This window comes from Macaca nemestrina, chromosome 2, assembly GCF_043159975.1.
Source record: "Macaca nemestrina isolate mMacNem1 chromosome 2, mMacNem.hap1, whole genome shotgun sequence".
NCBI lineage: Eukaryota > Metazoa > Chordata > Mammalia > Primates > Cercopithecidae > Macaca > Macaca nemestrina.
The window spans coordinates 6,633,602-6,657,518 of record NC_092126.1 but is presented as its reverse complement, the minus strand read 5'-3'; the positions used below and the strand labels follow the sequence as shown (position 1 = coordinate 6,657,518).

General features: G+C 35.8%; 1 long non-coding RNA gene across 1 annotated transcript; it reads left to right on the top strand.

The window, feature by feature from the left end:
- The first annotated feature begins 1,620 nt into the window (after window positions 1-1,620).
- Window positions 1,621-12,146, top strand: LOC139361828 (uncharacterized). The gene is made up of 2 exons (XR_011619530.1): window positions 1,621-1,919; window positions 10,454-12,146. It is a non-coding gene; the product is annotated as an uncharacterized lncRNA (long non-coding RNA).
- Window positions 12,147-23,917: the final 11,771 nt, after the last annotated feature.

Here is a 23,917-nt window from a genome sequence, read left to right as displayed (position 1 = left end):
CTACATTTGTGTAAGTATACTCTGTGATGTTCACATAATGAGGAAATCACCTAATGACACACTTTGCAGAAGGCACCCCATTGTTAAATAACGCATGACTGAATGTGATAGGCTACTATGCAGATTACACCTAATACCCTCACATGATTTTAATAATATACTGTCATTGCAAACTTGAAAGGAAACAACTTCCTTTTTAAGTTGTTGCCAATGATGTAAATTCATGCAAACTCATTGGATAAAATTACATATATGTATCATAAAACTATATATCAAAATTAAAAATGCAAATATGACCTAGAAATTTTATTTTTAGGAATTTATCTCATAGATATTCTAGTATATACTCAAATAATGTTCACAGCAATACTGTTTGCAATAGAAAATGTCTGGAAATAAGTCAAATTTCCGACAATGAGTGACATATTGAATAAATTCTGCCATTAGAAAGGAATAATTTATATATTAATCTGCAAAATATGTTAAATGAAAAAGCAAAAGTTCAATAACTGTCTATATAGTAGACCCTCATTTCTCTAGAAATAGATAACAGTTGTGTATTAGACATGACTGTGTTCACTAACAGCTAGTTCTCTCCCTGGACATACAGAAGATTATAGTTCCCATACTTCTTGCAGTTAACTGAAGCCAGGAAACTAGGTCTGGCAAATACAATGAGTGCGACTGACTTTTGAGCTGACAAAAACAAAAAGCCCTTTTTAAATTCTGCCAGTATGCATGCACAGAGTCTTGTGTTGAAAATGTAGAGCCACAGGGTAAAAGCAGCTTGAATGGCTGACTCATATACAAGGACAACTGGCTGACAGTCACCAGGACTATCAAGAAGTTTGCAGAAACAAGAAATAAACTTTTACTGTTTTAAACTGTTGTGAATTTTGGGTTTTGTTTGCCACCAAATAAACCTAGTCTATTCTGATTGTTGTAAGTGGTCAATTTGGGAAGTCAGATATATTTAAAATTGGCTTACTGCTATAACATATACAGTCCAAATTACATAATGGCTCAAATGCAATAGAAGTCTCTTTTTGCTCACATATCGCTTCATTGAGATTCTACATTAATTGTAATGATGAGGGTGGGGGTGTCTTATGTCGTACAGTTGTCACCCAGGATGACCGACTTTGTAACATTTTTTCCCACTGACTTCCAAAGTTCTCATAGATAGCAAAATTCATTTGGAAGAAGAAGGAGAAGGAGCATGGAGAATTGCAGATGGAGATTTTTATGGGAAGGCTTGGAGGTTGCACATTACTACTTTTACTTGTTGGCTAGGAATCTATCACGTGGTGACACCTAAGTGCCAGTGAGTCTGACAATGCGGCAATTTGGTTGCGTGCCATGGTAAGAGGCAAAACATTTTGCTCGATAGTTACCAGTTTTTGCCACAGATGAAGGGATTTTTCATTGTATAATTAGTTATTACTGTTTGAATTTAAAAGAGGAAAATATCATTTTCAAATAAAAATGCAAAAGTGGCACAAAAAATTCTTATTTTTTTTTTGCTTTAATTTTGTGCATTTATTTGGCTATTATTAAAGTAAATAATGCTCTTTACAGAAAATGTAGAAAGTAACACAAAAGAAAAATAAGCAGAAAAAGTCATCCAATAACCCCCATGGTTCCAGCATAATAATCTTTTTTAAGGTAACTGAAATGACCATCCTTCTTTTACAATTGCAAATGCTAACCCCCAGGGATTTTAAGAAATTTGTCAGCTCTAGTAAGCGGTAGAGCACAGAGAAAAGAAAAGCCAGGGAAGCTTTTAGAGAGCAGGAGGCAAGAAAGAAAATGACTTATGAATGTGGAAACGCAATTGACAAATGATTTTAAAATTTTGCAGGTTTAATTGCACGGAGAGAGGGAGCATAGAACAGGAGAAATACACCACAGCAACAGAGGTAAGGACCTCAGCTTTAGAGATTTCCCATTTTATTACAGTTATATTTCCATTTAGATATGTTATTTAGATATTAAGGTGTAACTGTCCAATAGGCAGTATGAACCTGGGTTCTGGATGAAGACCGATCAGGATATTGTGTCAATGACAGTAGTTGAAGGCACTGGTATTAAAGGTTGTAGAGAGAGTTGTGATGAGCCAGAATCTTGAGCAATTTAAGAGTTAGATGTTGTACAGATTGTTGAAGGCTAGAATTGTTTTTTGTTGTTGTTGTTGTTGTTTGTTTGTTTCTTTTCTTAAAGCCCTGGCCCATTTCCCTGAAGAGCTCTCACTGGAAAAGTCATAGTTGGATATGGCGTGAGAAGCTAGCCAGGATTCTAAATGGTGAATGTGGCCACCAGTTGGCTGCCTGGTATAAAATACATCCAGGTGTTGAATTCTCCTGAGTCCCAAGGCTAACTATTATTCTTAACTATTGTGTGCATCCATTCCTATAAATATTAGAAGACTGGGAACTCAGATAGCTTATTTTGCTCCTGAATCTGTTACTAAGTAGCTACACGAACTAAAAAACTAATTTTTCCAACCAGGGCTTAGATTCCCTCATATCTAAAATGAGAAGAGTAGACTAAATAATCTCTAACTACCCAGCTCTGAAACCCAGACTCTATGATAAGAATAAGCATTTTCCCAAACTCCCAAACTTAGTATTTTTTTATAGAAATGATTACTTTCTTCTTCATCCCCTGGTCATCTGCATAAACATCTTATCCATCCTCTAGACAATAACCATGATAGGGCAGAAAATCAATAATTTTCTCTGTGTCTTCTGTGGAATTTAACACAGAACATTGAAAATAGTAGCAATTAATAAAAATTTAAACAATAAACAATAACATACATTTTTAAACTGAAAGCTTTGTGCTCTGTGCTGATTTCTCTGATGATAACACGTTAAAGTTTGAAGCAGTGGTCATGAAAATGATCTTCTAGAACCATCATAATTAAAGTGTGGTGCTCCCTCTGTCATTATAAAATAAGGTTTGAGTGGCCACACAATGCCTTTCATACCTAGAATTCTAACAGATTAAAAACTTTCTTAACATACAGTTCCAGGATCTATGACCTGGAGACATCTCCTTCTTGGATATTGTACATAGAGTGGTGATCTTCATTTATATTCATTCACTGAAGCCTTGGCTTTATGCTGCTTTGACAGCTTGTCAGGAATAAATCTTGTCAAGAAGGGCATTCTCTTTGGAGATTTTTATATAGCTTGTGTTGCTAGAAAGAAAAACATAGCAAGCTTGTTTAATCCAATTAATGAAGATCTGCAGGCTGTCTTGTGCAGCCGGTCAACTGGCAATGAAAGAAGTTAATTTTAAGGTCTATGAAAGCCTCCCATTTGTGGTGACAAACTCAGGAACTCAACAACTACTGTTAACTCTCTCCAACCATTTTGTAATTTCTTTTTGCTTTTATAACTGTAGCAATAGAAAAAGTATCTTTCCTTGCATAAGCAGAAATGGTTTAGTATTTGTATAACACGTTAATAGATAATTTATCAAAGAGAAATGGTTCATTATTTGTTTAAATGCATTAATAGATAATTTATCAAAATTACTAGATAATTAATAGATAATTCTTCAACATGGATCTAATTAGATTGACTATTTGGGTTTATATATTTTTCTCTAGCATTTACCCCTTCTGTTATACAGTGCTATGAAAAAATACTAAATGTGTAGTGATAAAAGTTGGTATAAGGTGCAAAATCTAACACTTGTAGGCTGTGAATGCAAGCCATTTCACTATTTTGGGCCTCAGTTTCTCATATATAAATTATGATAATACAGGTAGTACTATTTTTTATTGTCACAGGATGACTTGGAAGAAAACTATACAAATATTTGTGAGCTGTAAAATCCAAACATCATACAAATATAGGCGCTGCATATATGGTTTTCCCACATCAGCACTGTCAGAAAAAATACTGCCCCCAATTATTTACAATCACCAATAAAATGGAATTTTATATCTTTACTGTGTTATGCAGTTAAGGAGCCATTATCCTGCAGATATTTCCTCAGATTTTTGCCGCACTCTGTGAAGATACATTATTTTCTCCCACTTTTCTAGCTGATGAGAAAAAATATCAGGCAAAAATCTTCAGTGATTTTTCCCCAAAATACCAAGTTTCAACATTTTCTAGCACTTTAAACAACACAGACTACTTTCTACTTGTCTCATGCCACTTTAAATAGGATCATTAAGGGACACTCTCTCTGTTGAGATATTTAGACAGATCCCTTAACGAAGAAAGGCAGCGATTCAGACCAAGGTGTGGGCAAAGGATACTCCAGGATAAGGAAACACCAAGCACAAAAGGGCCTTAGCCAGGACAGAATTGTTATTTCCAAGAAATACCAACATGTCTAGTACTAATGAAGTCAAATGAATGAGAGAAGAGTGGAAGGAGAGAAAGGCAATGTCTTGAGTAGTTGTCTGACTATATAGTCTCTCGTAGACCATGATAATTGTTTGCACCTTATTCTAAGTTCAGTGAAATGTTATTGAAGTCTATGCGGGAAATCAACATGACATGATTTATGTTTTAAATGGATCATTTTAGCTCCTATGTGTGGTATGCAATTTAGCACAATACAAGCAGAGACAGGAAAGGTAGGCATGACAGGGATCAAAGTAGATATACTAGTGATTTAGACTAGAGTGATAGAAATTGGGATAATGAACAATAGTCAGATTGGATAGATTTTAAGGATAATGTCAACAGTTATGTTACATTAAACATACTGCCCAAGGTAATTTATAGATTCAATGCCATCCCCATCAAGCTACCAATGACTTTCTTCACAGAATTGGAAAAAACTGTTTTAAAGTTCATATGGAACCAAAAAAGAGCCTGCATTGCCAAGACAATCCTAAGTCAAAAGAACGAAGCTGGAGGGATCATGCTACCTGACTTCAAACTATACTACAAGGCTACAGTAACCAAAACAGCATGGTACTGGTACCAAAACAGAGATATAGACCAATGGAATATACCAGAGTCCTCAGAAATAATACCACACATCTACAGCCATCTGATCTTTGACAAACATGACAAAAACAAGAAATGGGGAAAGGATTCCCTATTTAATAAATGGTCCTGGGAAAGTTGGCTAGCCATAAGTAGAAAGCTGAAACTGGATCCTTTCCTTACTCCTTATACGAAAATTAATTCAAGATGGATGAGAGACTTAAATGTTAGATCTAATACCATAAAAACCCTAGAAGAAAAACTAGGTAATACCATTCAGGACATAGGCATGGGCAAGGACTTCATGTCTAAAACACCAAAGCAATGGCAAGGAAAGCCAAAATTGACAAAGGGATCTAATTAAACTAAAGAGCTTCTGCACAGCAAAAGAAACTACCATCAGAGTGAACAGGCAACCTACAGAATGGGAGAAAATTTTTGCAATCTACTCATCTGACAAAGGGCTAATATCCAGAACCTACAAAGAACTCAAACAAATTTACAAGAAAAAAGCAAACAACCCCATCAAAAAGTGGGCAAAGGATATGAACAGACATTTCTCAAAAGAAGACATTCATACAGCCAACAGACACATGAAAAATGCTCATCATCACTGGCCATCAGAGAAATGCAAATCAAAACCACAATGAGATACCATCTCACACCAGTTAGAATGGCGATCATTAAAAAGTCAGGAAACAACAGGTGCTGGAGAGGATGTGGAGAAATAGGAACACTTTTACACTGTTGGTGGGATTGTAAACTAGTTCAACCATTATGGAAAACAGTATGGCTATTCCTCAAGGATCTAGAACTAGAAATATCATATGACCCAGCCATCCCTTTACTGGGGATATACCCAAAGGATTATAAATCATGCTGCTATAAAGACACATGCACACGTATGTTTATTGCGGCACTATTCACAATAGCAAAGACTTGGAATCAACCCAAATGTCCATCAGTGACAGACTGGATTAAGAAAATGTGGCACATAGACACCATGGAATACTATGCAGCCATAAAAAAGGATGAGTTTGTGTCCTTTGTAGGGACATGGATGCAGCTGGAAACCATCATTCTCAGCAAACTATTGCAAGAACAGAAAACCAAACACCGCATGTTCTCACTCATAGGTGGGAATTGAACACTGAGATCACTTGGACTCTGGAAGGGGAACATCACACACTGGGGCCTATTGTGGGGAGGGGGGAGGGGGAAGGGATGGCATTGGGAGTTATACCTGATGTAAATGACGAGTTGATGGGTGCTGACGAGTTGATGGGTGCAGCACACCAACATGGCACACGTATACATATGTAACAAACCTGCACATTGTGCACATGTACCCTAGAACTTAAAGTATAATAATAATAATAATAATAATAATAATAAGTAGACAGCTGTTAGCACGTAAAAAAAAAAGAATTGAGAAAAGAGAGTACTAAAACTAGCTCAGGATTTTGGTATGAGCAAATTTGAATTACAACCTGAACAGAGTTGAAAACATTAAAAAATAACCATCATAAATTTTCACCACACCTTACAAGATGCATTTGTGATTTGTGGATTATTGTGTATGGATATGTGTGTTCACATGTGTTTGTGACTATCACTTAGAAATTACTTGTAAAAAATTTCACAAAATTCTGGAAATATGCAATTAAAAATAAACCATAAACTATGGCTCAAAACTCATATCATAAAATTGATCTTTGCCAAGGAATTCAGCTTTTCTGTTACAGGAGAGTATTAAAAAAATTTACCTCTAACAAGTAACTCTGAAGGGACTGGAATTAGTTTTGTAAGGGGTATGGCATACTGGAAAAAACCAGGACACAATTTTTTCTACAGATAATCATTATCAGTTTTAATTTGTTTTAATTGCATGCTTTATCTCCCTTCCAATTTAGTCATTTTAAAATTAAAAATTGATTCTGTAAAACTCATTACTATACCATCAGTGTGGCCCTTTTGTGTCAGCTACTTTTAAATCCAAGGAAGAAAATGGCTAATTTAATGAGGAAGTTTAAGAAAGAAAGAAAAGTTCAAAGAAAAATAATGAGGCACAGTTCCCTCTGGATCTGTTTCTAATGTTTAATACAAGAAAATGTCAGCAGTATTTTAAGATTCACAGAAATTATTGTGATACAGGCAACATTATATAGGCTTACACACCAACAAGAGGCTTAGCATGAGACTATCCATGGAGTAGGCAGAATATATGTTACTGACTTTTATTAAAGGCAGTGTGGTATATAGTAAATAGATTACCATTTTTCATGTTTCTTCTGCCATTGTAAGCATGTCATTCAATGGCATGATATCCTAGTCTGATGGCATTGTCAGAATCAAAAGTTCAGAGGTGAAGTAACTGGTCACAGTCTTGCATAAGCAGAAAAAAGATAAAAACATGATTTTTTTTTTTTTTACCCCAAGAGCAGCATAGAGGTTGGTTAAAGCCAGCTAATGACATTTTTCCTGCACAATATTGGTCACAAAATTAGTTTATTTTGAAGAATGATATTGGAGACAGAGGTCTAAAAGAGGGGTTCTCATCCTCCTGGTATTTAAATTTTTTCCTGGCGGCTATTAAATAGTGAGAAAGACAGTCTTTGGGACTAACTCTGCTTTTGGAAGAATATAGATTAACTATGGGAAAGAAACTGAGGAAGCAAAAGCATTAATTATGTATTCTGAGAAAAGCATAGAACCTTTTCTCTACCTCCCTGAATTTCCCTTGTCTTTTCCCCCTCCTCTGATCTGAGAAAAGAAAGCTCTCTCAGAAACCTTTTGAAGGACTGGATCTTAAAAGATTTCTGCTTAAAAATGCCCGTTCCACTCTTTCAGTGAAAAAAATACAACTTATTTTCAAAGCCCAGCATCATTATTATACATCATATGTATTTTCCATCCAAGAAGAATTATTGTTTCTTTCTCAATACTGTCATATTTGCTGTGTGTGTACATGGAAGCTGTTCTGGACCACAGGCAAACCAAGGGCATTTACCAGAGACCCACCTACTTGATGGTTCATGAGTTCGTTTTTTTCAGTGGCTTCCATTAGAATGCCAGAAATTTTGCTTGCATTCTTAGCCTCTTAGATGTAGCTTGTAAATCTTCAAATTCACCAAGAAAAAGCATCAGTGTACTGAATATTGCATTTACCTTTCTAGACTTTTCTCTGACATGCTGACCTGCCAAGTCTGATGATGGCCTTAGAAGATATTGAATACCTTCACATAAATCCTTTTCAATATTATTTTCATGTTTTATAGCTGTCTCAGAAGAATGGCTGATCTGAAATATGCTAGACTATCATTGACAAGAATAAAAAATATTACTGTTGGATTTTATGGTAGCAAAACAAAGCAAAAATCAGTGGTATATAAAAATATATCAAATTTCTTGAGAAAAAAGCCTACGCAAGAAACTTCATTTATGTAAGATGTAAAATCAATGAGTTTGACAGCTGTATACACCAGTAAAACCACCATCACAATAAAAAAAGTAATATTTTTCATCATTTCTCAAAGATCTTTACTATACCTTCGCAGTTAGTCCTTCCCTTGATCCTCAACTGCAAACAACAATCTACTGGATTTTTGTTACATAGATTAGTTTGCATGTTTTATAATAAGAATAATATCATATGATAATCTTCTGTGTCTTTTGTGTCTTTAGCTCAGCAAAATATTTTGAAATTCATGTATATTGTTGTATGTATCAGTAGTTTATTCCTTTGAATTGCTGATTAGTATTCCATTGAATGTGTACATTTACTTTGCACTTTATTGATTAATAATACTTTGTAAGTCTTTCTAATTTGTTTTTCCATTTTATGGATGGTTAGGAGTAGTTCATTGTGTTTTAGTTACATTTTCCTGATGACTAATGATGTTGGGTGTTTTTTAATGTATTTATTGGCTATTCATATTTTTTCTCTTGTAAATGCCTGTTCAAATATTTTGAGCATTAAAAAGTTGGGTTGTCTTCTTTCTATTAAGATATAAGAGTTGTTGATATACTTTAGGCACAGTTCTTTATAAAAATACGTGTTTTAAGTATTTTCTCTCTCTTTGTATTTATTTTCTTAATTGTGTCTTGAAGAGCAAAAGTGTTAAAATTTTATAAAGCCCAATTGTGAAAGTTTCTCCTGTGATTTTCCTTAGGTGTTTGATTTAAGAAATGCTTGACTATCCCTAAGTCTCCAAGATTATGTCTAGTTTAGCTTCGTTTTTAAGTAGTAGTTATATGATTTCAGTTTTTATATTTAGGTGAATAACCCATTTAGATTAATTTTATGTGAATTAAGATTCAGATATTTTTATTTTTTTACTGACATCAAGTTGTTCCAGTGCCTTTTTTGTTTCTTTTTAGAGACAGACTCTTGCTCTGTCACCCAAGTTGGAATGCAGTGGTGCGATCATAACTCCACAACCTCAAATTACTCAGCTCAGAAGATTCTCCTGCCTCAGCCTCCTGAATACCTACTACTCCAAGTGTGTGCCACCATGCCCAGCTAATTTCTTTTATTTTTTGTAGAGATGGGGTCTTCTTCTGTTGTGCAGGCTGGCGATGCCGCTGCCTTGGCCTCTCAAAGCACTAGAATTACAGATGTTAGTCCTTACGCCTCTCCCAGTGGCATGTTTTGGAAAGTACTTTTTCCCCTATTGAATTGCCTTGGCATTTTTGTCAAAAATCATTTTTTTATATATGTTTGGGTCTATTTCTGGATACTCTATTCTGCTCCAGCAATATACATATCTATGCTTATGCCAATATAATATTGCTGTGATTATTGCAGTGTTATTGTACTTTTTGAAGTCTGGTAGTGTATTTTTTCTGTGTTTTCTTTTGTGTAACATTCATTTTACTATTGTACAACATTTTCATTTCCACGTACATTTTAAAATCAACTTGTCACTTTGTGTAAAAGAACTTTCTAGACATTTTGTTGAGATTGCATGGAATTTATAGATCACTTTGAAGAAAATTTACATTTTAATAATATTGATTGTTCCAATGCATGAATGCGTAATATTCCTCCATTTATTTAGGTTTTTGTTAATTTCTTTTATTCTCTATTTCATAGTGTAAAAGTCCTGTGTATATTTTGTTAAGTTTTTATGTAAGCATTTCATAATTTTTTTGGGGGGGTAAATGTATGTTAAATTCTTAAAATTTTATTTTCTATGTCTTTGCTGAAAGTATATAATATGCAATTAATTTTGTTTTAATGTTCTATGTTTAAACATTATAAGAAAATTGTTATGTTTATACTTAACCATACAGTCACTATCTTTCATCTTTATTCATTTAAACTTTATTCATTCCTAACATATGAATTTTTCTATATCAATTCCCTCTTCAAACCTGAATAATTTTATTTGCATTTCCCATAGTTTTACTTTGTCTGAAAATGTTTTTTAACTCTGTTCTATTTTCACTAAATCTAGAATTCTAGGTTAACCATTATTTTCTTTTTCTTTCAGCATTTTAAATCTGTTGCTCCACTGTCATCTGGCCTTAATCGTTTCTGATGTCACATCCACCATCATTTGATCATTGTTCCACCATATGTAAAGTATTAATTTCTGGGTGTTTTTAAGATTTTCTTGTTCCTTTTGTCTTTCAGCAGTTTTACTGTGAGGTACCTATACCTGTGTAGATGCTTCTTTCAAATGTGTCCTATTTGGAGTTTGCTGCCCTTTAGTAATCTATAAATGTAGGCCTTTCACCAGATTTGGAAAGTTTTGGTCATCATTTCTTCAAATATTTTTTGTCTCAAACTTTTTCCTTTCTTTCTAGGACTCCAATTAACTAATTAAGGTGTTAGACCTTTTGAAATGTTCCACTGCTCTCTGGGGCTCAGTTTATATTTTTTCTTTTTTTTTTTCTTTTTTTTAGACAGAGTCTCACTCTGTCACCAGGCTGGAGAGTGCAGTGCTGTGGTCTCTGCCTCCTGGGTTCAAGCAATTTTCCTGCCTCAGCCTCCCAAGTAGCTGGGATTACAGGCACGCACCACCATGCCCAGCTAATTTTTGTATTTTTACTAGAGATGCGGTTTCACCATGTTGGCCAGGCTTGTCTTGAACTCCTGATCTCATGATCTACCTGCCTCTGCCTACCAAAGTACTAGGATTACAGGCGTGAGCCACCGCACCTGTCCCAGTTTGTATTTGTTCATAAACTTGTCTCTTTTTCAAATTGCATGATTTCTATTGATTTATATTCGGTTTTACTTAGATTCTTTTGACATCCTTATTTTAATAATTTTGCCTACCCAGAAAATTTATGTTTTTGTGTTTTTATCAATCTTAAAATTTCTTTTATGCCTTTTTATGTTTTCTACTTTTATGCCGGTATTTTCTATTTTCTATTCTTTTTTGTTCCTTCCACGTGTATCTTTCTTTGCCTGATCGAGCATAGTTTTAACTCTGTTTAAAGTTCATGTCTGATAATTTGGTCATTTTTTCCCCTAAAAAATGAGTCATTGTTTCCTGGCTCTTTGTATATGAAGTGATTTTTGGATTGAATTGTGGACATTATGAATGTAATTATGAATAAAAATCTAGGCTCTGGCTTTTTTCATATCACTTTAAAAAGTGTTGATGCTATTGTTTAGCAGAAAAATGACTTAAGCTCAGATTAAAGACTGTCTATATGTGATGGCAGAGGCTCAGAGTGCAGTTTAGTTCTTTAAATCTTAACTCCTGATTGCTTTCAGCTTGCTTATTCATGCATTCATCAGATGTCAAGATTTTAGGTGTTAGGTTTCTTCTTCTCTGGATTCTTCCTTTTCAGAAGCTGTTTTTGTATTTCAACTCTCTTCCTTGATTCCTCTGCCTAAAAGAGGGTGAGTTATTTTCTATCAGAGCTAGAGCCACCTCATGCCCAGTATGACTGCTGTGATTGCCTTCTGTGTCGAGCAGTTAAAAAATAACATACACACTCCAAATTTCAATGCCCACGCTGGTTACAGGCTCCAAGTTTCAATTCCCTTTCAAAAAGTTCTTGCGCAGCTTCCATCTCCAGTGTCCAGTGCCTTCAGGTTGCTCTTTTTTGAGAGTCAATAGCTCTTATTTGTGGGAAGGTTAATTTATTAGGAGCTCACTCCTCTATGCTTCAAGCAGAAATCCTCATACACATATCATGATAAAGCCAATAAAAACTCCATTTTCTATATATTTTCAGTCATTTTTTGATCAAACATTCTTTAAAATCTATTGTTCCAATGAAATAATGAAGATGGACACATCATTTTCTCTGAGATATTGTATGTGCATGCACATTGTATTACAGTGAAAATATTTGCTGCCCTCCCTTGTTCTGCTCTGAATCCTTACCTATAAAAGGACTACTGAATCCATTACAGTGACATCAGGCTTAGCCAATTGATGTGGTTTGGCTGCGTGTCCCCACCCAAATCTCATGGCCAGCCGTAATCCCCACATGTCAGAGAAGGGACCTGGTGAAAGGTGATTGGATGGGGGCAGTTTCCCCCATGCTGTTCTTGTGATAGTGAGTGAGTTCTCATGAGATCTGATGATTTAAAGGTAGGGGGAAGGAAGTTCCCTCATAGCTTGCTCTCTCCTGCCACCATGTAAGATGTGCCTTGCTCCCCCTTCACCTTCAATCATGATTGTAAGTATCCTGAGGCCTCCCCAGCCATTCAGAATTGTGAGTCAATTAAACTTCTTTTCTTTATAAATTATCCCATCTCAGGTAATTCTGCATAGTAGTGTGAAAATGGACTAATACACCAATAATACATGGACAGAAGTTATTTGGGTGACCTCCCAGCAAAATAAATTATATCTATTGCATGGCCCTACCATCTTACTTTCTTATTGCCATGAAACGATTATGTCTCAGATAGAATCTTCTTTTTATCCTTCATTCCGGAAGAAAAATGAACATGGAGCGAAGTCACAAACACCCTCCAGTGCATGTGAATATGACTAAGAAATAAGTCTTTGTTGTCTTAAGTCTAAGATTGTGAGATAATTTGTTACCATAACATAGCCTAAATTACCTGGCACAGACGTGCTGTGTAACTTAGCCTAAGCTGACAGATAGTTATGTGTAAGTCTGAGATTGAAGAAGAGGAGATGAAATCACTCCCTCTATGTATTAACAGCACAAACGGCAATAACAATAAAAAGCAATAGTTTCACTAAATAAGTTTATATTTCTTCTGAGGAAGCATAAAGTGGAATAGTAGACAAAACTCTATACTAATTTATGAGATGAGCCAAATTCTATCCCTTGTATAGATACTAATTCATGGCATTACTCTTTGAAATGCCATGCTCTTGGAAATGCTCTTTGAAATACACCTCTTTACCCTTGGATATACTCATCTGTTTAATAATAATGTTGCCTACTTAATCTCTGGAGATCTACTAACTCCAACACATCTAAGATTTGATGGATATCAGCAAAGCAAAGCACATAGGCACTATTGTAGAGCTTCCCTCAGAGTAATGCCACAGGGCTTCTTTTACAGCAAAACAAGATTGTCAACAAAGCAAACCTGGCACCCTATCCTGGAAACTGTCTTACTCTATTTTCTGCTCTTATAACAGAATACCACAGACTGGGTAATTTGTAAAGAAAATAAATTATTTCTCACAGTTCTTGAGGCTGGAAAGTCCAGGGGCATGACATGGAAGGTCATTTAATGGAGGAAGGCATCACATGAAGAGTAAGTGTGCAAGACAGAAAGAAATGGGGCCAAAGGTATCCTTTTATTAGAAGCCCACACTTGCAATAACAAACTCACTCCAGCAATAACAGCATTAATCCCTTTATGAGGGAAGAGGCTAATCAACTTTTAAAGACTCCACCTTTTAACACTGTTACAAAGGGTATTACGTTTCCAACATATGCATACATTTCCAACATTCTGGGAGACATATCCAAATCATAGAACTGAAAAATTCATTTCTGCTTAAAAATGCTATCATACCTCTTCCTCTTCCTCTCTGACATGAGAATGAGTATGTTCTATATAGATGCTGCTCCTAAAGACTATTTTCCAGCATGAAAACTCATATGGAGCAGCAATAAATAAAGCCATAGCAACCAGAGTCAGCCTACATGTAACATGAATAAGAAAGTTAATTACTGTGAACTACTGAAGTTTTAGTGCTATTTTTATACAACAAAACTAATTGCTATGCAAAAGGTAGTATCAGAAATAGATGCAGCCCTAACAAAATACCTAAGCGATATCATTAGAAATGTGTAACATGCCGGTGATGACATTTTATGGAAAAATGGCACTAGATATCATGCACTGGTGAACATTTGGTTAAATGTAAACCTTAAAATACCAAAGGTTTTAAGAACCTGAAAGGCAAGCAATGTATCTAATAAGCTTGTGAGATCTAGGGGATAGATTTTGAGAAGCAAAATTTTCTCAGAGTTTTGTTTATTAGTCACATGAAGCAAGTACTACAAGCAAGCAATGTACTTAGTAAGCTTGTGAGATCTAGTGGCTAGATTTTGAGAAGCAAAATTTTCTCAGAGTTTTTGTTTATTAGTCACATTAAGCAAGTACTACAAGACAAGTACCACTGTATGTGCTCAGAAAAGAATTGACTCACCTGCAAGCAGGGCAATAAGGAAATGCAAAGAATCCAGAAATTCTCAAAGTTTCAGGGTTGAGAGTTGCAACTTCTCCTGTCCAATATGTAAAAGAAAAAAAACTGAGAAATTATACAAAGAATGATACCCAGTCTCAAGGCACAAACCAGAATCAAGGATGTGGCTCTGGTTTATTTCATTAAAATGTGTGCATGAATTAACATTGACCCCAGTGAATCCTTTCAGTTGGACCCAAAGGCTCAAGAAGAAGAGATTAAAAGTGCTCTCTTCAGTATAGAGAAATGGAGAATTTAAAAAGTATTGTAGGGGTAGGTAATAACAAATGTAGTTGACTGCATTAAATATATATAGTTATACACTTACATATTTTATTTCAATGTATACCTACATAAAATATTTTATATTTTATATAAAATATATAATATATACATGCAGGTGTATCCTAAATTAAAAGAGACTGTGACTGTTTGAATGTGAAACAATTATTGGTTTCCCAAATATCTATAGGAGTAAAAGAGGCTGAGAAAATTTCTCAATTCCCAAGGAAGCCATGTTCTCCATTGCTCTCTTCAAATTCGGAAAAGGATAATGGAAAAGAAAGGTACTCTCAGAGGATTAAATATTCATAGAGAATAATGAATTCATAGAGAATAATGATATGGGAAGTGGAACTTGGGCTCCATCAATGCACATTACCAATCTTTAGGGTAAGAAATTGCCTAATATTTGCCCAAAAGAAATTAAGAACTTTCAGAGTCAAGTTATTCTTGATGCTTCCCATTTTCCACATGTCAAAATGGTTTGTATATGAGTGTGTATGGGGATGCAAAATTTGTCTTTTTAGCACATAGGTATCTGATTAAGAGGAGCTGTAATGGGATTTGGGGTATTGGTAAAATTTTGGAGTATATTCATTGGGGAAAGAAGTAGAATATTTTACGCACAGAAGAGAGATGTAAGTATTTGTGAAGTCTTTGGTAGGTCACATTATTTTTCACAGCTATTAACTTCTTCTCTGTGAGAGGTTTATACTTGCTCATCAATTGCTGTGTTACTTGTCAATGGCACCTATGGGAGGCTTTTTTTTTTTTTTTTTTTCCTGAAACGGAATCTGGCTCTGTCGCCCAGGCTGGAGTGCAGTGGCATGATCTTGGCTCACTGCAACCCCCGCCTCCCAGGTTCAAGAGATTCTCTTGCCTCAGCCTCCTGAATAGCTGGGATTATAGGTGCCCACCACTGCACCAGGCTAAGTTTTGTATATACAGTAGAGATGGGGTTTTACCATGTTGGCCAGGCTGGCCTCAAACTCCTGACCTCAGGTGATCCACCCGCCTTGGCCTCCCAAAGTGCTGAGATTACAGGTGTGAGCCACTGCGCTTGGCCTATGGGAGGAATTTACATCTGCAATACACTGACATGGAATGTAGCCTTGTAGCATGCTTTGGTCAAGATTACTAGTAAACATGGTGTACTCCACAGATAATCAAAGCTCTTAAAGGCATTTCAAGTCCCTATCTGTTCTCTTTCCCCTCAGTCTTTGGTCATAAGAATGTACAGGGCCCACATGGGAGATGCACTTTTTGCATAGATCTCAGAATACAAAAACTCGAAGGTCAGAGATGAAACACATCCACAGACTAAAGTAAGGCACAGATAAAGCATGTCCGTGGAATGAGAAATAAATATTTGGCTTTTTAAAAAGGTAAAGGAAGAGAAGTGTTCTAACCACAAAACCAACATTTCCCCACTTATATTTCAATAGAGAGCAAAATTCAATTGAAAGCAAGATTTTTAAAGCCCCACATTCTTATTTATTTATTTATTTTGAGACAGAGTCTTGCTCTGTTGCCCAGGCTGGAGTGCAGTGTTGCGATCTTGGCTCACTGCAACCTCCACCTCCCAGGTTCAAGCAATTCTTCTGCCTCAGCCTCCCAAGTAGCTGGGATTACAGGCGTGTGCCACCATGCCTGGCTAATTGTTGTATTTTTAGTAGAGATGGGGTTTCTCCATGTTGCTCAGGCTGGTCTTGAACTCCCAACCTCAGGTGATCCACCCGCCTCAGCCTCCCAAAGTGCTAGGATTATAGGCGTGAGTCATGGCGCCCTGCCTTTTTTGTTTGTTTGTTTGAGACAGAGGCTCGTTCTGTTGCCCAGGCTGGAGTGCAATGGTATGATATCGGCTCACTGCAACCTCTGGCTCCTGGGTTCAAACAATTCTCCTGCCTCAGCCTCCTGAGTAGCTGGGATTACAGGCTCCCGCCAGCATGCCTGGCTAGTTTTTGTATTTTTAGTAGAGATAGGGTTTCACCATGTTGCCTAGGCTGGTCTCAAACTCCTGACCTCAGGTGATCCACCCGTCTCAGCCTCCCAAAATATTGGGATTACAGGCGTGAGCCTGTGTGCCCAGCCAAGACCGCATACTCTTTAAAAGTGAGTGTTTGTTCTATTTGAAATATGGCACACTCAGACCCACACTTTTTAGGGAAGGGAGTCTGTGCTATTTGAAATATATATGCACATACTTATAATTTGCAATATAGTTCAAGATATATATCATGCTAGACTTTATGCAGGAGCAGAAAATAAGGCTATAGCTCAACCTTATATTCAATACTGTAAGAACAACCTTTCGCAAATCAGGTCTCTCTGGGCTTCAGATTCTTCATCAGTCAAACAGAAATATATACCCTGTCTAACAATCCTTGAGGATTTTTTGAAGATCCAAAAAGATATGAAATGTCAGAATATTTTATAAGATTTACATCAACATGCAAATTTTGTTGTATGAAATTAAAAAGATATACTCTTCAACAACACTGAAACTAGGGAGAGCCATTCTCTCCTTGAAAATGAAATAGTTGTTTGCATTTTTCATGGAGAATATGTTTGTTGCACATTCAAATATGCAAAACTTCCATTAAAATATTGCAAAAGAAAACATGAACTTATATAAAAGAAACCTAAGGCTCTGTGCATATACTTAACACATCCTTGAGCAGAGAACAATTACATGTAGGCAATAAAAAGTCCACAGATTTGATCACCCTTAAAGGACAGCAGAAATTAATATCCATACAAAGATTATTTGCTAAAATTGTATTCAGTTGTTCTGGAGACCAAAATTCTAATTTTCATCCCTTTCTGAACATGATTTTTGCTTTTTCAAAGAAAAAAGTACTGAATGTTTTTTATTATTCTTTCTTAAATCCCTTACCAACAACACTTTATATGCAATTACAATGAAAAGAAGGACTGTTTTATTTAAATCTTCATCATTTTACATTGTATGAGAGAAGATAACTCAAGATAAGTGATGAGAACTGAATTCCAATGATGTGCTAAATACTGAGCCAATCAAGGTCCTGAAATGTATTGCTCATTTAATCTGTCACTGAGTTTCTGTTTAAAATAAGTGTGCAAATTTTGAGGCATATTGACCTACTGTACATTTTTGTGATAAGAAAATCATAATCAATCATTAAGTGATTACTTCCTTAACTGCAAGTTATTAATACAACTCATTGAAAAACTACCAATGACATTCTTCACAGAATTAGAAAAAAAATATTCAAACATTCATATAGAACCAAAAAAGAGACCTATTAGCCAAAGCAATCCTAAGGAAAAAGAACAAAGCTGGAGGCATCACATTACCCAACTTGAAACTATACTAGAAAGCTACAGTAATTAAAACAGCATGGTACTGTTATGAAAACAGACACATAGTCCAACGGGACAGTATAGAAAGCCCAGAAATAAAGCTGCTTGCCTAAAACCACCTATCTTTGACAAAATTAACAAAAATAATAAAAGGCAAAAGGATTCCCTATTCAATAAATGGTGCTGGGATAACTGGCTAGCCATATGCAGAATACTGAAACTGGGCCCCTATTTATACCACATACAAATATCAACTCCAGGTGGATTAAATACCCAAATGTGAATCCCCAAACTATAAAAATCCTCAAAGAAAACCCAGGCAATACCATTCTGAACATAGGCCCTGGTAAAGATTTCATGACAAGCCAAAAACAATGGCAATGCAAGCAAAAATTGTCAAATCTAATTAAACTTATGAGCTTCTGTGCAGCAAAAGAGACTATCAACAGAGTAAATATACAACCCACAGAATGGGAGAAAATATTTGCAAACTATGCATCCAATCAAAGAGCTAATAACCAGAACCTATAAGGAATTTAAGTAAATTTACAAGCAAAAAACTAACAACCCCACTAAAAAGTGGACAAAGGACATGAACAGTCACATTTCAAAAGAAGACATACATGTAATCAACAAGCATATAAAAAATGCTCAACATCACTAATCATCAGAGAAATGTAAATTAAAACCACTATGAGATATCATGTCATGCCAGTGAGAATGGCTATTATTAAAGTAAAAAAATAACAGATGGTGGCGAGGTTGCAAAGAAAAGGGAATACTTACACACTGCTGGTGGGAATGTAAATTAGTCCAGCCACTTTGGAAAGCAGTTTGGTGTTTTCTCAAAGAACTTAAAACAGAACTACTATTTGACCCAGCAATCCCATTATTGGGTATATAAAGGAATAGAAATCATTTTACCATAAAGACACATACATGTGCATGTTTATTGCTGCACTGTTCACAGTAACAAAGACATGGAATCAACCTAGATGCCCATCCACAGCAGACTGGATAAAGAAAATGTGGTACATATACACCATAGAATACGATGCAGTCATAAAAGATAACAAAATCATGTCCTATGCAGCAATACGGATGGAGCTGGAGGCCATTATCGTAAGTGAATTAACACAGGAACAGACAAGCAAATATCACATACTCTCACTCATAAGTGGAAGCTAAACATTGGGTACTCATGGACATAAAGACAACAATAGACACTGGGAACTACTAGAGGAGGTTTGGGGAGCAAGGGTTGAAAAACTATCTATTGGATACTATGCTCACTACTTGGGTGATGGAATCATTTATATACCAAACCTCAGCATCACACAAAATGTTCATGTAAAAAACCTGCAAATGTACCCCCTGAATATAAAATAAAAGTTGTAATTATTTACAAAATAAATAAAATGAGGTAGGAGATGGAGATATTTGATTATAAGGTCACAATGTGATAATCACATCCACTTTTTTAGATAATTTAAGTTCTCTCACTCATCTCACTCAAATTTTCATTTAGATAATATGAACTTGATCTCTTTCCCAGTTGTTTTCTGTTTTAGTATTTGGTAATTTACTCTGTACAATAATTTCTTTTTTGAATAAAAAACATTAAAATGTAATTTGTCCTACCAAATATTAAAATATATTTAAAAGATCAAATAATTTAGAAGGTGTGATGTTAATTTGAGAAAGTTCTGATGGCTCAATGCAGCAAAATTTCAATGCAGAAATTGAATTCAGTTACTTTAGAATTCAAAAACCTAGGAAAGATACAAGGGAGTGGGCCGGGCGCGGTGGCTCAAGCCTGTAATCCCAGCACTTTGGGAGGCCGAGACGGGCGGATCACGAGGTCAGGAGATCGAGACCATCCTGGCTAACACGGTGAAACCCCATCGCTACTAAAAAGTACAAAAAACTAGCCGGGCGAGGTAGCGGGCGCCTGTAGTCCCAGCTACTCGGGAGGCTGAGGCAGGAGAATGGCGTGAACCCGGGAGGCAGAGCTTGCAGTGAGCTGAGATCCGGCCACTGCACTCCAGCCTGGGCGACAGAGCAAGACTCCGTCTCAAAAAAGAAAAAAAAAGATACAAGGGACTTAGGGGCTCCCATGGAAAGGATGGGAGGGGTACAGATTTTCTATTTGGTTTTCTGTTCCTGCATTAGTTTGCTTAGGATAATGGCCTCCATTTACATCAATGTTGTTGCAAAGAACAAGTGTTTCCTAGATTTTCTTCCTGGATTCCTATAGTTTGTGATCTTACAGTCTTGTTATGTATTTCTAAGAATTTATCCATTACTTCTATGTTGTCCAATTTGTTGGCTTATACTTTTTTATAGTAATCTCTTACGAATCTTTGTATTTCTATGATATCAATTGTAGTGTCTATTCTTTCTATTACAATTTTCTTTGAGTTTTATCTTTTTTTCTTAGTCTAGCTAACGGTTTGTCAAATTTGTTTATCTTTTCAAAAACCCAACTTCTGGTTTTATTTCAAATATAATATTGTAATAAACGTTATGTACCTATTAAAAGGCAACCCTTCAGTGTTTCTATATTTCGTGTACCAATGCTCAATCAATATTGTATCTTTTAAAAATGTACCTAGATTCTTGCATTATCTTACTAACTTGTTCAGCCCCCTTACCTCAGATCTCTTCCTTCTGTAGTGTGCAGTGCACACTGCATCATGTAACATCTGAAATGCATGAGATATGATGACATTAACATGACAGATCATGCTGGAATTCCCTAGTCTTTCCATTACCTATGAGTTAAAACCCTGACTCTTCAACATGGACCAAAAGCCCTACATGATCGGGCTCTCTCTTACCACCCAGCTTCATCTTTCCCCATTTAACTCCTGTCCCTCCAATTTTGTGCCCTGTGCATTTTCACATCCAGGTCATGCTGTGTGATGACCCCCCGGGACCTTTGTACAGGCCAATCCCTTTGCCTGAAACATTTCCCACCTTTTCTACCTATTCCTAATTACAGTCGGCATAGAATGGAATATAATCCAAATTCGTCATCTTGCCTAAAGGCCTTGCAAGATCTAGCCTCTGCCCCTAGTTCCAGCCACATAAGCCCTATTCTCACTCCTGTAAACACCAAGTCCTTTACCATCTCCAGTTTTCCATGTATGTCATTCTTCCCACTTAGAAATTTGGTTTTTTAGCTCTGCTCTTCATCTACTTTACTCTTATATGCTTCAGGTCTCATTTCACATACACTTTCCTCAGGGAAAATTTTCTCAAATTTATCTTTACATTGGAGTATAAACTCTATTATACATTATCTAAGCTCCTTGTAGTTTTTCTTTACAGTTTTTTCTAAATCACATTTTCTAATCATATGTCTTTATCTAATTTTAAAAATTAATGTCTGCTATCTACAAAAGACTTTATAATCAGTGGAAGCATAGCACTTTTTCTTGATGAGAAATCAAATATTTCATCTAGACCTCCTGGCAGATAGCAAAACAGGTAACCTAGCAGTCATTTGATAAACACTTTTAACATTTTTAGATTTTTGCCGATTTTTATTTATGCAATTAAATCGGCTTTTTGTAAGAGCTCAGCAGGAGAAGCAATATGTTTTTATGCTCACTAGTCATACAGTCAAACTTTATTATATCATAATCATTCCTCAGTAGTCAGGAATGAGAATGCTGATTCCTTTTGCAATGACGATGCTAAAGAAAATATGTATTTACAATAGGACATGAAATGTGTGAAATACGGAATATCCAACATTAGTGGTAAAGTCAGGGAGTTTATCTGGCTTTCTTTACTTTTTTTGTAAACTTTTATTTCAGTTTCAGTATTATATGTGAAGATTTGTAATATAGTTAAAATACATGTCATGGGGGTTTGGTGTAGTGATTATTTCATTACCCAGGTAATAAACATAGTGCCTGATACATAGTTTTGTGATCCTCACCCTCCTCCCACCCTCCACTCTCAAGTAGGCCCCAGTGTCTAGTGTTCCCTTCTTTTTGTCCATGTGCACTCAAAAGTTAGCTCCCACTTATAAGAGGGAGCATGCAGAATTTGGTTTTCTGTTCTTGTGTTAGTTTGCTTAGGATAATGACGCCCAGGTCCATCCATGTTGCTGCAAAGGACAATGGTGTTTCCTAGTTTTCTTTTAGGATTCTTATAGTTTGTGGTCTTACATGTAAATTTTTAATCCATCTTGATTTGGTTTCTCTATATGGTGAAAGGTAATAGTCCAGTTTAATTCTTCTGCATACAGCTAGCCAGCTATCCCAGCACCATTTATTGAATAGGGAATGCTTTCTGCACTGCTTATTTTTGCCAGCTTTGTTGAAGATCAGATGGCTGTAGGTGTGTTGCTTTATTTCTCGGCTCTCAAACCTGTTCTATTGGTCTATGTGTCTGTGTTTGTACCCGTGCTATGCTGTTTTAGTTACTGTAGCATTGTAGTATATTTTGAAGTTGGTTAATGTGATGCTTCCAGCTTTGTTCTTTTTGCTTAGGATTGCTTTGGTTAATTGGGCTCTTTTTGGTTCCATATGAATTTTAGAACAGTTTTTTTCTTCTAATTCTATGAAAAATAACAGTAGTTTGATAGGAATAGCATTGAACTTGTAGACTGAGCAGTATGATCATTTTAACAATATTCATTCTTCCAATCAATGAGCTTGGAATGTTTTCCCATTTGTTTGTGTCATCTATGACTTCTTTCAGCAATGTTCTGTAGTTTTCCTTGAAGAGAACTTTCACCTCCTTGATTCGATGTATTTATAGGCATTTTATTTTTTGTGTGTGGCTATTTTAAATGGAATTGTGTTCTTCATTTGGCTCTCAGATGGAATCTTATTGTTCTATCTCATTTTAAAGAGGGAACTGAATTTTGAGAGTACTGGTTTCTTCTTAGTTAGATAAGTCATTAATAATAAATATAAAATACTAAGACAGTTGATTTATTTTTTTGACTTAATTTTTATGTGCCTGTGGTAATTACTTTCTGGATTTCAGAATTTATATTCCCAACTCAGAATGAATGATTTTGAGATAGTTATATTCATGCAATAATCTCATGAGGCCAATGAACTCAGTGTCTGGCTTGAGGAAAGAGCAGTTTAGTGCTGTCACATCAGTGTCTCTTCGAAAGTCCTAGATTGGAAAGGGGTGAAGTTCTCTTTTACCTTTTTAGAATAGAAGTGCATTATTATTATTTTTTTTTTTTTTAGAGAATTCATGCCCCAAATATTTTAGTCACTGTGTGCCTATGAAAAGGGCATTCATATTTATTGTCCTCTGGTATTTTTTTTTTTTAATTATTATTATTATACTTTAAGTTGTAGGGTACATGTGCATAACGTGCAGGTTTGTTACATATGTATACTTGTGCCTTGTTGGTGTGCTGCACCCATCAACTCGTCATTTACATCAGGTATAACTCCCAATGCAATCCCTCCCCCCTCCCCCCTCCCCCCTCCCCATGATAGGCCCCGGTGTGTGATGTTCCCCTTCCTGAGTCCGAGTGATCTCATTGTTCAGTTCCCACCTATGAGTGAGAACATGCGGTGTTTGGTTTTCTGTTCTTGTGATAGTTTGCTAAGAATGATGGTTTCCAGCTGCATCCATGTCCCTACAAAGGACACAAACTCATCCTTTTTGATGGCTGCATAGTATTCCATGGTGTATATGTGC